The 18,164-nt window shown below is 34.1% G+C and overlaps 1 pseudogene; it reads right to left on the bottom strand.

Annotated features, from left to right (window-relative positions):
- Positions 1-1,819: 1,819 nt before the first annotated feature.
- The window catches only part of LOC100971904 (transcription factor Sp3-like), a 44,647-nt pseudogene continuing 28,302 nt past the window's right edge, over positions 1,820-18,164 (bottom strand).

The raw sequence follows: 18,164 nt of genomic DNA on the forward strand, positions 1-18,164 counted from the left end.
ATATAGAACTAAAATTTGTTACATGTTATGATGGGAATAAAAATGTTCATTCCTTCAACTGAAAGAATTTTCCTTCTGACTGTATTGGAGTTAAGCTTTTGGTTCTCTCATCCTTAGGCTGTTTATAGCAAGGAAAACCTGGAATGACCTAAATGTCCAACAACTGGCAGACTGCTTAATTAGATACATTCAATAATTCAACATTAGTTTCATTTTCTCTTTGCTATCGAAATACTCTCTTTTCAGGTGTAATGAATCATAAAATTTGACAAGAGGAACTTCATGTGGGCTGACCATTAACTTAGGTTTACACTCTCTGTTATCAGAGAAGTCCTCACCTAAAGAGTACACTTCTTTCTCGAGGATTTGGCAGTAAGGTTAGCATCTTTTTCTTTATTTAGAACAGTATCAATAAGAAACATTGTACAGACATTCTGCTTCCACCTGCCCTCAAGGTCCTGACCAACTCTCCCACCTTGCACAGATGCACCACCTCAAAAGCCTGTATCCAGATCCATTCTAATGCTCAGGCTCTTTACTGAATATGAAGCCCCATCTGCTATTGCCCAATCCCGTGTAATCAACCCACATCTGCACAACAGGCTAAGAGGCAAATTCCAGATTGGAGACATCTGGTCAGCCTATCCTCTGAAAAGTCATTATTTTGATGACAGATGTTTTCGCATTCGGTTGAATCTTGTGCCTTAAACTTTGCACCTTAATGGTCTCATCTTACCCAAGCCCTGATCCTTCTGATCCTAGTTTACATTTATTTTACCAAGGGATTTTGGCAAAAGACATATGTGAGTTGCAAATTACACCCAGGTTATACACAAACCTCTCAGTAGTTATGGCTAATTTAATCATTTAACGGTGTTATCTACTCTCCTTCATATTTCAAACATCTGAAAGAATGAAACATCTAAAGATTATATATGAGACTCAAATGATGGGTGTAACATATAGAACTGATGTACAGAAATGTATATATAACTAAGTGTATATGAGCATCTACAATTTTTTTAAACCCTTGGATTTAATTTATTCACTGACATAATTATAAAAACTGGTAGGCAGATCACAAGGTCAGGAGATCAAGACCATCCTGGACAACATGTTGAAACCCCGTCTCTACTAAAATACAAAAAATTAGCCAGGCGTGGTGGTGTGCACCTGTAGTCCCAGCTACTCAGGAGGCTGAGGCAGGGGAATTGCTTGAACCTGGGAGGCGGAGTTTGTGGTGAGCCGAGATCGCACCATTGCCCTCCAGCCTGGTGACAGAGCGAGACTCCACTTCAAAAAAAAAAAAAATTATATTTATCAAATAGCATGATTTTACTCTCAATGAAAAAAGTCACCAGAATTTATTTGTACACTGTAATACTTCAAATAAGATTTTAAAAAATCACTATCAGTTTCAGTGGGGAAATTATCTATTGTAGAATAATACCATTCTGTCAATAAAACTTTTAAATTTTTGATACCCAACCTAGTTTCATTTCATTGGATCTTTTATCAACTACTGGAACACTAAACTAAGGAAATATATAAGGTATTTTTGAATTCATGGCATGAAAATTTAAGAAGCAGCAATAGCCACTAATGCTTAGATTCAATAGGGTATTCCATAAAGTATATTTCTACAACAATATAAAATTATCCTGCCTTTTTCTAATACGGTGAATGTCTGGTCTAAGTTTTTGCAAATTGCATTCGCCTATATAAAACATATTTATTGCTTATTTATTATTTATTGCTGAATAACAGAAAAGTACACAATTAAAATAAATATTGAACTCCATATCCCTCTGTTATTTTTTTCAAAAGAAAAAGGAATAGTGTTTTATTAACTATCACACTGTTATAATACACTTTAAACGTACATTAAGGTCGCCTTTAAATTTGAGATGGTCTCGAGAATAACAAATGAACAGAATTCCAAATTTTTGCAATAGGTTAACTGCTGCAGTTACAGGTATACATTTAGGAAAATTGTATAGCTCTTCCATGACCAGCATTGTAGCTTTATTTTGTACATTTTTTTAATTGAAAATATAAACTAATTTAAAAATAAAAAGAAAATACAGCATAATAAAAAAATACGTTCTCAATTAAATGTACTAGATACATGTAAATTTTAAGGGAAGAAGCAAAAAAGGAAAATGATTGATATTTAAGTGCAGACTGACTACCTGGACAAAAAAAAAAAAGACAAAACAATGATAAAACCTCTAGTTTTTCTATGACTAATATCCAAATGGTTGGAATATCGTCACTATGAAAGTGATTTGGTTATGTTTGCATATGTTATACTTTACTGGTAATTTACATGATGGCTTTTAAGGCGCTGGCAGACATATGGTTTTTGAAAACAAAATTGGATAAAAATCACTGCTAAGATGCGATACGCCTTATTGTTTTGGTCCCCCAATATTGAAGAAAAAGGATAATTCACTATAACATTTTCTTACCATCCAAATGCCTCAAGCTATACATTTTAAACTTCCTTAAACATTGGTTATGTTGCCCAATTTTGTTATTGAAATAACATTAACAAGACATTGTTTTGGCAAGTTAAATCTTAAACATGGCTTTTCAACAGGATTTAAAAGGTGACTATCCCTAGAGTTCCATGTTAAAACGTAGTTTTCAAAATCTTACCAGAGTAATGCTTAAAATTTGTAGATAGTTAACCTAATTAAAATAATTAGCTTCGAAACAACAAATTGATAAGCTAAGTAAAACTTACACTATGTAACATTTGTGTGGACACTTGATTTGTCAGTTATGCATAATAAAAATTCCAGTCATCAAGAAAATTACAAAATTTTTATCATAACATGATTTCTTTCACCCACCAGCTTTATCTTACAATAGATAAATACTAACATGTTCTCATTTTTACACTAAACCACACAGGATTGATGCATTTGGTTAGATTACCATTCGCATTGTTAAATTCAATTTTCTCTTTATATAACGTGGTAAAATTTCATTTCTTCTAGATTCCAAAAGTATCTACAAAATCCATGCAATTGTACCATTTTAATATACTATGGAATATCATACAAAGTAAGGCATTTCAGTGTCATGTATAACCAAGTTACTGTCAATCCAAAAATTTTTGCACATCAATACAAAGATATCTAAGAACTTAGGAACAATATTCTTCTCAGTACTGTATAAAAATAACCACAATGAATATGTGTTTGTGTAATATTTACTCCATTGTCTCATTTCCAGAAACTGTGACAAGCCGCAAAGGTATTTCAGTGTTGGTAAGGGTATCTGGATTGCTGGTGGCAGAGGTATTAACCGTTCCTATTCCTGAAACAGAAGCTTGTTGAATATTTGCAAGGATAAATTTTGTTCCTCCTGCAGTAATCAAAGTATCATCTTGCACAGCTTCCACGGATGCCAGCACGGTACTGCTAGAGTGAATACCTTTTTTATTCTGCTGTGTTTTAGTATGTTTGGCAAGATGGTCACTTCTCACAAAGCATTTTGAACATTCTGAACAAACAAATTTCTTCTCACCTGTATGTGTTCTTCTGTGCCTCTGTAATTCATCACTTCGAGTAAATCTTTTACCACAATACATCCAGTTACAAACAAAAGGGCGTGGTCCAGAATGCCAATGCACATGAGCTCTCAGATGTGAGGTCTTCCTATAGACTTTACCACACCCCGGTATACGACAAATGTGTTGCTTCTTTTTCCCAAGATTGGTACTTCTCCCACCACCTGCTTTACAGTTGGGGCAGGTGCAAGCTACCCTCTGAAGTCCTTTTCCTTCTTGAGGTTGTTGGTCCCCTTCTTCATCTGCCACGTGTACTCTTAACTGTGGTCACAACACAGTTGTGCCACTCTTCAGGATCAGGTTCTTCTTCCTTGATCCTAGTATCTACAGGACTGTCAGCATTCTCTCCTGGATGTAGCTGTATACCAGTAGAATCTATAGAGTTTACTGTAACTGTAGATTTGACAACTGACCAGTGCTTAGACTAACTGGAGTTGAAGTGAAGGCTCCACCTGCCGCAAATTGACCAAGTGTGAGTGTCTGAACAGGTGTCAAAGTTAGTTGTTGGGCAGCAGTTTTCTGTATTTGCAAATTCTGCAAGTTCTGGACACCTTGTATTTGAAACGTTTGCCAAGTTATCTGTCCAGAAGGGGTCACTGTCTGTGCCCGAATTAAAAAGTTTCCAGGATTCAGCTGCAACTGAAGATTTTGCGAAGCCTGTTGTGATATATTTTGACCATTGGCTTGCACACTATGGATTGTCTTTGGTGTAATACCTTGCACAATTTGGACTTCACTGGTTGGCGGCCTAGACTCTTGAAGTTGTAGATGTACAACAGGCTGTGCTGGAGAAATCTGAATATTCTGTGTCTGTGTCTCTTCAGAAACAGGTGACTGGATATAATTTCCCTGAAGATCTGAAGAATGAACTTGCCCACTAGAAGTAGTCAAGCTATTTGTGTTTTGTTGTAATATACCTATACTATGTATCCTAACAGCCAACTGTGATGAAGATGTTGGCACAAATAAATCTGTATCAGTATTAGTTTAATTAATATCAGGAGAAACTCTCTCACCAGTCTTTTCTGAATTGTCTGAACTATCTGTACCTTGTCCTGTGTTTATCAAATGTCCATAGGCATTAATGCCTGCAGTCATTGTCTGAGAACTGCCGGAGAGTCCCAAAGAATCTAGATCGACACTGTTGATTGGTACAAACGTAATATTTCCTGGCGGACCAAGAGGCACATTAGCAACTACTTGGGTTGGACCAGCAAAAGATGAACCACCAATTGCAACTCCCTGAACCTGGACTTGACCAGTCCGTGGTAGGAGATTCTGGATGTTAGCAGGTGTTCCAGAGGCAAGTAAGGTTTGATTAGAGCCAGGAATGATCTGAATTTGACTGCCTTCTTGATTTATACCTCCATTATCTGAAAAGCCTGTGAAACCAGTTTGAACCTGCCGACCATCTGTTGATTGGACTATGTACCATTTGATGAATCTGATCCTGCTGCGTCTGAAAATGTTTGCTCATTCTGCAGATTCTAAAGGGGGAGAACATACTGCCCACTTGAAGTAGCAGCACCTGGAATCTGTACTAGATTACCAGCTTCATCTTTTATAGTTGTAGGTGTGGCTGACAAAACCTCCCATCAGTTTGGTGCTCCTCCTAACAGTGCAGAAGCCAAATCACCTGTCGCTCCAGCAGCGGCGGGTGCCCCGGCTCCAGCGGCCACCTCCTCCTTGTCGTCGCCAGGCGATGGCGGCCCTATCTTGCTGCAGGTAGCGGCCAGCAGAGCAGGCGGTGACGGCTGAGTGTCCTACCCACGATGGGCGGGTTCAGAGAGGGAGACAAGGGGATGGGTGGCGGTTAGGGCTGGGCCGCCGCTCATACAGGAAGTGCGACTGGGTCCCCGTCGGCTGCGCCCGGGGGGAACGCCGGCCCGCGCTCTCCTCCTCCTCGTCCCGCCACCGGCCCCGCCTGGCGTCCCCCGCTCGCAGGCACCCCGGCTCCCTTGTCCGCGGGCAGGTGGGCGCCGGCTACCCATCCCCGGGAGGACGCCTCTGTTATGTTTTCAATTAATTTAACAAACCAATATAGAAGAGAGAAAGAAAAATTATGTAAATGATTAATCATGAAATAATAGTAAACATTTGGGGATATTTATAAAACTGAACGGCTGGGCGCAGTGGCTCAAGCCTGTAATCCCAGCACTTTGGGAGGCCGAGGAGGGCGGATCATGAGGTCAAGAGTTCGAGACCATCCTGGCCAACACTGTGAAACCTCGTCTCTTGTAAAAATACAAAAATTAGCCGGGCGTAGTGGCAGGTACCTGTAATCCCAGCTACTCGGGAGGCTGAGGCAGGAGAATCGCTTGAACCCGGGAGGCGGAGTTTTCAGTGAGCTGAGATGGCGCCACTGCACTCCAGCCTGGCGACAGAACAAGACTTCGTCTACAAAAAAAAAAAAAAAAAAAAAGCGTTGTATCATTTTTAAACTAAGGCAAATGATGGCTTTAATTTTCTCAAACATTAAAATTGCTAATGTGAGTTTTGGAGGAAGAATGTATATGTATATATATATATATATTCTTTTTATATATTTATTTATTTTATATATATAATTAGTTGTAATATATATGAAATATTTTAAATTATTGCCAAAATAAATTAGTCAATGTATAATGGCCTATAGGAGGAAAATAAGTAATCATTGAACAATTTCTTAAAAAGTAATCCATTATTCATTACACTCTGAAGGTCATTTTTTAGAGTGAAATAAGAGAGAAGAAGTTGAACACATGTAACTCTTTTATGCAGGAATTACAAATTAAATTTGTTGACAAATTTGAGAAGATAATGTTTTCTGAAATCTATTGTTATTTTCATTGAGAAATTAAATATATATAATTTAACTATAGCATCTTCTTTGAGGAAATTGGTTTTTTAGTTGTTTTAATTTGGAGAGTGGTAAAGATTATCATACCTTAATAAATATAATTTTTTTTCCCACATTTGGCTCATATTAAACATTTCTATTAAGCTAAAATTGAGTATGAATTGGTTGTTAAGTAGTTAATATAAAAATGGATAAAAAGATACAATTTGCCTCTCAGCTAACTGACATTCAGGCTTTTACATGTAAATTTTCTCATCAGGGTTACACAAGGATCTCAACATTGCCTGGTGCTCAGAAATTCTTGCAAGCCATTGTGGGTTTGAGGTATGGAATTCCTATGGAATACTAGGAATAAACAAAGATATTAAAACTACTACCAAAGAAGAGTGGCCACTCAGCATTTCTTTTTGAAATAGATTTGTAGTTCTGAATAATAAGTAGAGAAGAGTGAAAGATAAGAATTCTTTGCAACTTGATACCTTGCAATAGCATAAGTGAACTACTCATACAAGCCTGTTTTTCTTTTCATACATTACTACCATATCACAAAAAATAGGATAGCAGTCAGCCCAAGAGTTTGACGAGGTGTAAACTTAACCTTTTTAATTGTTTTCATAGATATCACATGAGAGGCAGTATCTCACAACATGGGTTTTCAGCCAGACAGATGTGTTCAAAGCACCACTAGTAGGTAGTAACCACCTGCTAGTTGCTGGAAAATATTGGCAAAGTTATTTTACATGCCTGTCATTTTCCAACTTATAAAATTAGGATACTCATATGTTAGGCAAAAGGTTAAGCTGCTGTACCAAAAAAAAACAAAAAAAAGGCAGAGATTAAATCAAAATGTATTTCTCTTGCATGTATCATTCTGTCTGATATTGATCAAACTATTAATCAGAACCATGTGTATCTTGAAAATGTCAGTGATTTGTTTCCATAAATAATAAAAAGTACAGGACAGGGAGGAATGGAGGAAAAAAGAAAGATGATAAAGTACACAAAAGAAATATTTATCTGCATGTTTCAAGGTAGTAAGATAAATGCTCCTTAATATTTTGTTTGGCAAAACAATAATGGCTATGATTCAAACATATTTTATGCATTCTTCCAGTAAGCTATGCTATTTGCCCAGTTACTAGAGACTGTCGATGATCACATTCTTACAGAACTTCACTTAACGAAAATAACAAGGCAGGTTATCATGAACATAAGCTGTCCGAACTTGTTAGTAGCATTGAAACTATGTATAATTTTCTTTATGAAAATTTAGATTTTAACGGAAAATTAGAGGAATAACAAACAAGGAAAGCTATTTATTAAAGTGAGAGTTAATTAACATTATTAAATATTAATTAATATAACATTATATTAAACATTTTAACTTGCAGGTTGAACACTTAAAGCAAAATAAGCATAGAGGAAAAGCTTACACACATACAAAGACACAAATACACATGGAGATAGTCAACATCTTTAATTAAAAACAAACCACATTTTTAGATCTCATATTAATATAAATATGTGAAACTAATGTTTGTGCACTGCTCTTTTCAGATAATAGATTAGCATTTTGAAATATTTTAAAGTGATTGAAATGATAACTTATTTTATATATTAATGCCATTATTATTTAATGGGATTGAAATGATATTTTTTGAATTGATATACTATCCTTAATATGCAATGGAAATACTTTTAAAAGATTAGTTGAAAATATGAGTTGAAAAGCATGTATTCTATATTTACATAGAACTCCACCAAACCATAAATGAACAGTCAATGAATAGATGTTTCTGTATCCTTACTATGTGCTTGGAATTACATTTTACATTTTTTAAAATGTAAAAAAATAATTTTACATAAAGTAATATTCTAAATTTTTCAGAATATACATTTTGTTTTAATGCTTGCAATGTAATTTTTATCTAGTAGATGATTTATCTTTCTATGAATATTTCACAAAACCTACTTCTCAGAGTTTGTGTGGAGAACCAGCTGCTATGTGCGCTACTTTATTTTTATTTATTCATTTATTTTTTTGAGACAGGTTCTCACTCTGTTGCCCAGGCTGGAGCACAGTGGTGCGATCATGGCTCACTGCAGACTCAACTTCCCAGGCTCAAATATCCTCCCACCTCAACCTCCCAAGGAGTTGGGACTACAGGGGCACAACACCACGCCTGTTTTTGTTTGTTTGTTTGTTTGTTTGTTTGGTAGAGATGAGGTTTTGCCATGTTGCCCAGGCTGGTCTCTAACCCCTGAGCTCAAACGATCCACCCACTTGGCCTCCCAAATGCTGGAATTACAGGCGTGAGCCACTATGCCTTGCCTATGTGCACTATTTTAGATTTAAAAATTGACATAAAAAAGAATATTTTGTATTAACAGTTAACGAGATAAAATGCAAATGGATTTTTGTTTTACAGTATAATAATTGGCCCAAATTAAGAATATTAAAGTAAAAAAATGTTTTTGCAGTGCTATCACATCTTTTGTTTTAATGCATCTGTATATTCCACTAGCACAGAGCTGATCCAAAATACAATATTGTATATGCTACTACATGGGCATTCATCTCAATTTCTCCTTCCTTACAATGCATAATTCTCAAAGTCAATAGCTGAAATATCAACTGGTGGTACAAACTTGTGAGTTTTGATGACTCAAATTTATTGTTAAAAAACAGGTATTGGTGAGTGATGTGATTTGGATCTATGTCCTTGCCAAATTTCATGTTAAAATGTAATCTGCAGTGTTGGAAGTGGGGCCTGGTGGGAGGTGTTTGGATTATGGAGGTGTATCCCTCATGAATGGCTAACCTCCACCCCCTTGGTGATGGGTGAGTTCACCTGAGATCCAGTTATTTAAAAGTGTGTGGCACCTCCCTCACAACTCCCTCTTGCTCCTGCCTTTGCCAAGTGATGTGTAAGCTCCCACTCTGCTTTCTTCCATGAGTAAAACCTTTCTGAGGCCTCCCCAGAACCCAAGCAGATGTCAGTGTCACGCTTCCTGTGCAACCTGCAGAAATGTGGGCCAGTTAAAACTCTTTGTAAATTACCCAGCCTCAGATATTTCTTTACAGCAATACAAGAGCAGCCTAACACAATGAGTTAGAAAGAAATAACAACACCAGATATATGATCTTAAGGATGAAAAGAACCAAACCAACACAGACATACAAACACATACATATGTTATGATACGTAGTAAATTTACATAGAGAGTGTGCAAAGTATAATGACAAAAATAAGTTTTTTCCATTGTACCAGGAAAAAAAGTAACTTGGGGTAGTAGTTAAAGAAAGTCGGGCTAACAATTGTTCCAATACTTCTTGAAAAATGTAATATACTTTTTAACAATGTAATATAAATGTAAAAAATATCTCCACAGACAAATCCAGTATACAATAAACTTTGCAAATGATTTTTGGGAGACCACAATTCCCATTAAATTGATCTATAAGAACGCCAAGTGTCCATATGCCAGTTAAGCACAAATATCCATCATGAATTGTTTTCAATAAACAGTTTTGCATTTAAACTAGTTGAATTTATAATTTATTAAACAAAGTAGAATAGATATACATATAAAATAATATTTTATTGTGTTAGTCCATTTTCATGCTCCTGATAAAGACATACCCAAGACTGGGCAATTTACAAATGAAAGAGGTTTAATTGGACTTACAGTTCCACGTGGCTGGGGAAGCCTCACAACCATGGGAGAAGACAAGGAGGAGCAAATCATATCTTACATGGATGGCAGTAGGCAAAGAGTGAGATTGGGCAGGAAAACTTCCGTTTTTACAACCATCAGATCTTGTGAGTCTCATTCAGTATCATGAGAGCAGTGCAGGAAAGACCTGCCCTCGTAATTCAATCATTTCCCACTGGGTTCCTCCCACAGTATGTGGTAATTGTGGGAGCTACAATTCAAGGTGATATATGGGTGGGGACACAGCCAAACCATATCATCTAGGTAAGGAATTATCAGATCTATGTATTACTTGTCAAATGTCTATAGATACAGTTGTCATTAACAAAAATAATATAAAATGTTAATTGATAAAAACTTTGTGCACATATCGTTTTTATGTATGCTAAAACTTATGAAACTGTTGCAAGAATGGCACTAGAGATCCTGAATACTATTTACTCAGATTTACCAATTGTTAACATTTTTCCTATTTGCTTTATCATTCCCTCAATTTGTATCCCTCTCTCTCTGAGGTAATATCTATATATTGTGTACATATATGGGTACACATATATATGCTTTTTTAATTAAGAAAATTAACATTGATATAATAATTTCTTCTACTCCAGATAAAATAATCACATTTCATGTATTATCTGTATAATGACCCAAATTACTGTTTTATTTATGTAGGATCATGCAAAGCAAGGTCACACAAAGCATTTAGTTTCCATGTCTCTTCAGTCTACTATCATCTGAAACGATTATCTGACCTTTTTCGTTTAATCTTATTTTGTCCATTGTTAGCCTTTTTCATGGTTGAAAAATACAAATCAGTATTGTTTAAAACGTTTTTCAAATTGGATTTATTATATTCATTTTTGTACTTTTGCAATAAATGCCACAAAAGCAATGCTGTATTTTTTTACATCGTGTCACACAATATTCGTTTTACATAATATTTATCATAGTAGTTTTAACCTCTTGCTTAGGACAGTGTCTCCAATTTTTCTGTTCTGTAAAATGATCACTCTTCTGCTTATAATTTTTAAGTAATTTATAACATAATAATTTGACGCTATGTAAATTTTCCATTTCTCTTCAAATTTTCATCCACTAGTTTTAGCAGCCATGGATGAATTTTAACTCCAATTATCTATTCTATATTTATTATATGTCATTATTCTGTTAAAAAGAGTTTTCCATTATTCCTCATTTATTTGTTCATTTACTTATTTCATCATTTTGGACTACGGGCTTTTGATATTGAAAAGCTATTGATAGGTAATAATCTATCAATACCTTTCTTAAGATTGATGCTCAAATTGTTCCAAAATTTCTTAGCAGAAGTCCCTTCTAAAATCCTCTTTGTTCATTTGATATGCTACCGTCATTCTTTGAACATGTCCATACTTCCTGCAACAAAAATATATTCCCTGCCCAATGCCAAAATAAAATTCTTCTCCAAGAGGGATGACAAATAATTGGAATATACATTGCTTCATCAATGCATTATTAAAACTATAACTTCTAACATGTAGATATTAGTTGCTTTTATAACATTGATGAAAAAGAGTTCCATTGTATATAACTTCAAATTTAATTATTATTTTAACGTGTATTTTTTATTTCAAGTAAGTCAATTGAAATATTTCAGAAAAATCTCTACAAAATAAAATGAATAACAGAAAGATGTTTATATATCAAATGCATAGCTAAACATTTCATATATAAGCTTGTTCTTATTAAGTGATCAATGAATACTCCAATGTTTACTTGATATTTTGATGATGTTTTGGTTGCAAGAATCTTGATGACTGTTAAGGTTAGCACATTTAGGAAGAACGAGTGATGCTCAAGTCATACTATATATGAAGTTTATTTTCCACAGTGTTTTAGTCTGTCATATATCAAACAATAAACTTGTATTTATTTAGTATTCAAGAATCATTTTGTGTATTTTGTTATGTCAGGGACTAGGAACATAATGTGAAATTGAGCAGGGAGAATAAAAAATTAAGTGTATCCAGTTGTATTTGGTGAGAGATTAAAAGAAAGTTGTTGTCTCATGAAGGCATAAGAGTTAAAATATGCTCACACATAGCCCAGCATAAGCTCTATTTTAAATACCTATAATTTTCAGAGCACCTGTCTCTTCATCCATTCTGAAGCAAGTGATTAAACCCTGAGCATATTTCTCAGAAACAGCTGTAAAATATGGAAGAGCTCTGAGGAAAGTACAAATACCATTTACATTTTGATGTCTAAAGAGAGACACTTTGTCAGTTTGCAAAATTAGAGGTGAAATATAAGCATGAAGCCAAAATCTCTATCACTGTAAAGACTCATGCCTATTATACAATATGTCATATCAGATTGAAGTAACAGCATTAAATAGTCTCAGCTAATGAAAGTTGTTCATTTTACTTAGATATTTTAGCATACTTTGGTAAATATCTCTGCTATGATGTCCATGTATATTTAGTAAACATTATACTAATTAAAACATCTAATATTGAGATAATAAAGCAGATACTAGCACACCTTATAAATTTACTGATCTCTTAATTTTGTTCCTATTCCTTTATTTCGTTCCTTCCCACAGTTTGGTGACTATTTGTGCCTCTTTTAAATGTCATTTACTGCTGAGATGCCATGGTTACAGCAAACATTCTCAAAACCTTTATATAATTATGCAAATTCATAATTATATTATTATACTTAAAACTAATTAAACAAAAAGTAGGTTGCCAATGTAATGTCAGATGTATACATATAAATTTCTCAAAAAATTATAGAAAAAATATAAAAACTCTCTGATGAGTTAAATATGCTCAAACAAGTATTTTGTGATATGAAAAAAATGTAGATCAACAACTCAAACACTAAGAAAAGAAATAGAAAAAGAAGAGTAAGAAATAAAATTAAAGACAAAATTTTTAAAAAGATTAATTTTGAAAAAATATTTGGTATAAGAATTAAATATTCAATTACAAGGTAACCTAGGAGATTATATAACCAAAAAAAAAAAAAAAAAACCTAAATCTTAGGGACAATGGAGAAAAGCAGGGAAGCAACTATGCAAATAAGATAGAAAAACAAGTAAATGTGTTTTGAGCAAGTATAGATGAAGGCAGTCAGAAAAAGAGCCAATATGTATATAACATAACTTCCTGAAAAAAGATAAAATACATGACATAAATATTAGTTGACACCCTAATCCACGAAAACACCACATTGATTAAAAAGTGAAGAGGAAAATTAAGACAAGAACGCAGATAAAGAAGGGGGAGAAAGAGGAGGAGGTACCAAAGATAAGGAGGAGGAAGAAGACCTGAGTTAACAAATTAATTAGTCCACTGGGTACCTGAGAAAATTGTTTCACAACAATCAATTTGAAATACATTTTAGTCAAACTACTAGAAAGTCAAAGCAACAAAAACAAAGAACTACTAAGCTACTAAAAACAAAACAAAAAGAAAAAACCTTAGGTATCCGAAGAAAAAAAATCCAGTAACATAAAAAGACAAGATATTTGAATATCACAGTTCTCAAATGCATACAAATGAAAAGAGCCATGTCATTGCATTTTCAACAATTTCAAAGAAAGACACTCTGAACTAATAATAGCCTAAAATAAAGGAAGGGATGGGGTGAAAGAATAACATGTAAATATTTTATGGTCCGAAATAAATAGAAATAACACTAAAAATGGCAGAAGAATGAAGAGGAAAAGAGGAAAGGGGAATAAGTTGATTAACACTCTTCTATAGGCAGTATGTAGATTCCAGCAAAACCTGAAATAACAGATATAAAATCTTAAGTGAAATATAGAAAAATGAGAACACTATAAAATGTCCTAAATTCAAAGTTAACTACCATGAAAAAAATACTGAACTTTCTAAAATAGTAAATAAAATAAAAAGACAAGAAACCAATTCCATAGAAACAGAGGAAATATTATATATAAAAAGAAACAGAGGTAATATTATATAAAATACAGTAACTGTGATAAAAAGTAATATGACAGAGTTGAGAGTTGGGACGTTAGAAGTCATATTTTAATTCTTCTCTTAAAAATGAATTTCTATTTGGTTTACAAAGCATTACTCAAATATAAACAATATACAAGAGGCACACTTAAAACAAAATAATTTAAAGAGGCTTAAAAAAATAAAGACAGACAATAATAAACTATCTATCACTATGAAAGGAAACAATTCCTTTCTCCGGGCGGAGATTGAGAGAGGGATCTAGGGAACCAAGGCTACCAGAAATGCCACATGAAAACAAGTCAGGAAACAGCAACTACAAATGTTTAAAACTCACCGTATCTCATTGACTCTGATCCACCTGTGTGCAGGAAACTGAAAGCACGTAGGAGCTAAGAATAAAGAACAGTCTAGTAATATGAACCAGTGCCTGCCTCAAGTGTAGCAGGCTGAAAATTGAATTTAATCAAATTAAATGGGTGCTGAATCAAAAATGTCAACAGTATTTTAGAAAGTTCCTACAGAGTACAGAGTTTACACAAAATAATATTTGCAGTTTCCAGATAAAAGTCAAAATTGAAACCCGGAAAATGTGACTTATGATCAAGGGAAAAAATCAATAGAAGACAACCACAAAATTACGCATTATACCCATTACATGGAACTATTAGGAATTTTAAAGCAGCTACTATTTCTATACTCAATGAGGTGAAGAAATATACTTTCACACTAAGTAAAGAGAAAGAATGATTGAGCAAACAGAGACACTTATAAAATGAAACAAAAACAAAAGAAAAGCAAAACAGTTTAAAAATGAAATTCTACACCAAAAAATAAAATATTTGAAATTAAAAAAAATCACTGGGCATGCTTAGTAGTAGAACGGATATGACGGAAGAAAGTTAACTTCCAGATAAGTCAACAGAAAACATCCAATATAAAGAAAACGGAGAATCATGATTGAAGAAAAATAATTAACAGAACCTCAAAGATAGATGAAATAATTTCAAAATATCTAACATCCATGGAATTTGAGTTTCAGAGGGGAAGAAAGAGAATGGGGCAGAAAAAAAAAACACATGTAAGGAATAATAGCTGAAATGTTTCCATATTTAGTGAGGGACTTATATTTATAGATTCAAGAATCTTAGGGAATCTGAAACAGGGTAAATTCAGACATAAGTGTGGTCAGGTGTATGATAGCCCACAGGCTTCAAACCAAAGCTTAAGAGTTTATCTTGAAAGAAACAAGAGAAGAATAAATAATGTGATTTCCCTGGACTCTTCCCACGCCTTCCTCAAGCTAGCAATATGAAAATTTTTCTCGATATTTAATGGTCAAAGTAAATGAAATTTAAAAAGAATAACTTCACAAATGCTATGAAGCTACCATATACACCCGCTTTTACTCAGGAAAGGATTCAGAGGATACAAATTGAATGGAAGAATATTATTATATGATATTTCTGTGGATTAGGGGCAAATTCTAGTTTTTCCCATTCTTTAAAACTCAAAATATTTAAGAAGGGAGAGATGGGAGCATTTTCTATATTCAACGTAATTCCTGGCATAGATTCTTAAATTATGAAAGATGGGACTTTAGCAAGTAGTTATTGAAATGCATATGAGGGTAGAAATATGTCTTTGGGACTTGGAAAGACTGAGAGATTGAGAATACAGCTCTAAGTAACTCAAAAGAAGGATTTTAAGCTTTTGCAGTATTGTCATTTTCTGTGAGATAAAAGAGGGGTGATTGGAGATGATGAAAAAAAGAATATAGAGATAGTCATGTTGGGAGACAGACTTTTATTGTTACTACATTCACTAATATTAGTAAAATTATTTTAATAATATTTCCCTCTAATTATCATTCTCCCCTAGTGACAAGCAGCTTAAAGTAAGGTAAAGTTGGGTTAAACCTTGAACAATGAGTTTTTACACATTTTTAAAGTAATTTATGTTTTACTATTACTTGCTATTTCATAACAAATATAGCATCATTGTTATAGTTCTATATTTATTCTAAGTAGTGGTAGAACTTTTTTTGGTAAATCTACAATATAATACTCAGGCATAAGTTTAACTTATATTTAATTTCAATAATTATAATAATTTAGTAACTTTAACATTTGTAAAATGAACTGGCAAATGTTCAGGTCCATATTTAGAATTTTTAATTTTGGGCTTTTTGTTTAAAACATAAAATAGACTTATCTCTCATGCTGATATTTCAGAGTTTTTTTTGTTTGTTTGTTTTGTTTTGTTTTGTTTTGTTTTGAGACGGAGTCCCTCTCTGTAGCCCAGGCTGGAGGGCAGTGGCGAGATCTCTGCTCACTGCAAGCTCCGCCTCCCGGGTTCACTCCATTCTCCTGCCTCAGCCTCCTGCGTAGCTGGGACTAGAGGCACCCGCCACCACACCCGGCTAATTTTTTGTATTTTTCGTAGAGACGGGGTTTCACCGTGTTAGCCAGGAGAGTCTCGATCTCCTGATCTCGTGATCCGCCTGCCTCGGCTTCCCAAAGTGCTAGGATTACAACCGTGAGTCACTGCCCACGGCCAATATTTCAGTTTTATTATCAGTTGTCTTTGATTTGAATAATTTAATCGATTTTCAATTATTTAGATTTAACATGAAATTTCAGCTTTATTTTTCTTCTAAAATTACGTAAGTATACTAAATTTTCCTGCACTTCTGTGACATGTTATCAATATTTCTTCATTTAACTTTATAAATAGAATAGTTGGTCCAATGGTCAGTTATCATATTGATCAATTTTGTTGTATTTTAGAACTTTTATCCATTAATTGCATAGCCAATTTGCCACCCACGCAAAACTCAGATTTTATGCTATTATATTTGATCCATTACTCTACTGCCAGTGTAATAAAACTGGGTTGAATTCTACTTTTTTGGATATGTACATATAACTTTCAATTAAGTCAAGCCAATATTTATAATATCAAACAGCATTGCCAGATCTAAACTTTGCTCATTGAATTTGCCCTAATAAAATATTAAGTGAAATGTGGTGACATTAAAACTGATTTCATGGTGACCAGGAATAAACTCTTTTTAAAAAAAGTATGCAAACACATACACACACACATATAATTTATTATATATATTTAAATATTATATATATAATTATATGTAAACCTTTTAGAAAATAAAGCATGTTCTACTTAAACCATTTTTTTTTAACGTGGTCTGGCATGACCCAGTTCACAGAGCTTCTTGGACCTGGGCATCATTGCAATATCAGATGTGATTTAAAGCCTCAAAACAACATTGTGAACTTAGAAATACATGCCTTGAAGGTTCATAGTATTAAATACTATTGTATTTAATTTTATTTTACATTGGGGTAATCAGTTATTCAAATGGAATGTAGTCTAAGCTAATGTTTTTTGAATGCTTCTGAACTTAAAGTAGTCACAAGGATTTCTCAGGGAACAATTTTAAATTTTCAGAATAAAACTTCCCAAAACACTGCTGAACATTACCTTTGGTTCAATTACAAGAAGAACATATATAAAGCTAAAATCAAGCCTAGGAAGGAAAGAGAAGATCCAAATTATTCCAATGTTATATTCTTTTCTGCTCTAGCATGTTATTCTGAAGTTGTAGGTGGCCACTGTAGATTATACACTCATTCCAATGGCCTACCCTAAAGGTTAGAGCAGGGAAAAAAGCATCCCGTAACTTAGGAGCTTGCCTTTTGTTACTCTAGAAGGCCACTGCTACAATTCAGAGAGGTCCTTAGAGAATGAGAACTTTCTCTGACAGCATTTTTGCCCAGTATCAAATTCACTTTGAGGAAAAATTGCCACTCTACAGTTGATCAGGGGTCACAGGTGGAAACAGAGACCACAGAGCATCATGATCATTCCCCACAGGTGAAGGTCCAGCTTGAGTGTAAATGGCAATGGTAACAAGACAAAGAGCTTCCCACTAAAATTCCATCAGGAAAGCTATTACAGTGTTTGGCTTTATGGATTCTATCAAACAGAAATGACTTCAGCTGCTGCATACTGCTAGCTGTAACCCCTG

This window comes from Pan paniscus, chromosome 14 (assembly GCF_029289425.2).
Source record: "Pan paniscus chromosome 14, NHGRI_mPanPan1-v2.0_pri, whole genome shotgun sequence".
NCBI lineage: Eukaryota > Metazoa > Chordata > Mammalia > Primates > Hominidae > Pan > Pan paniscus.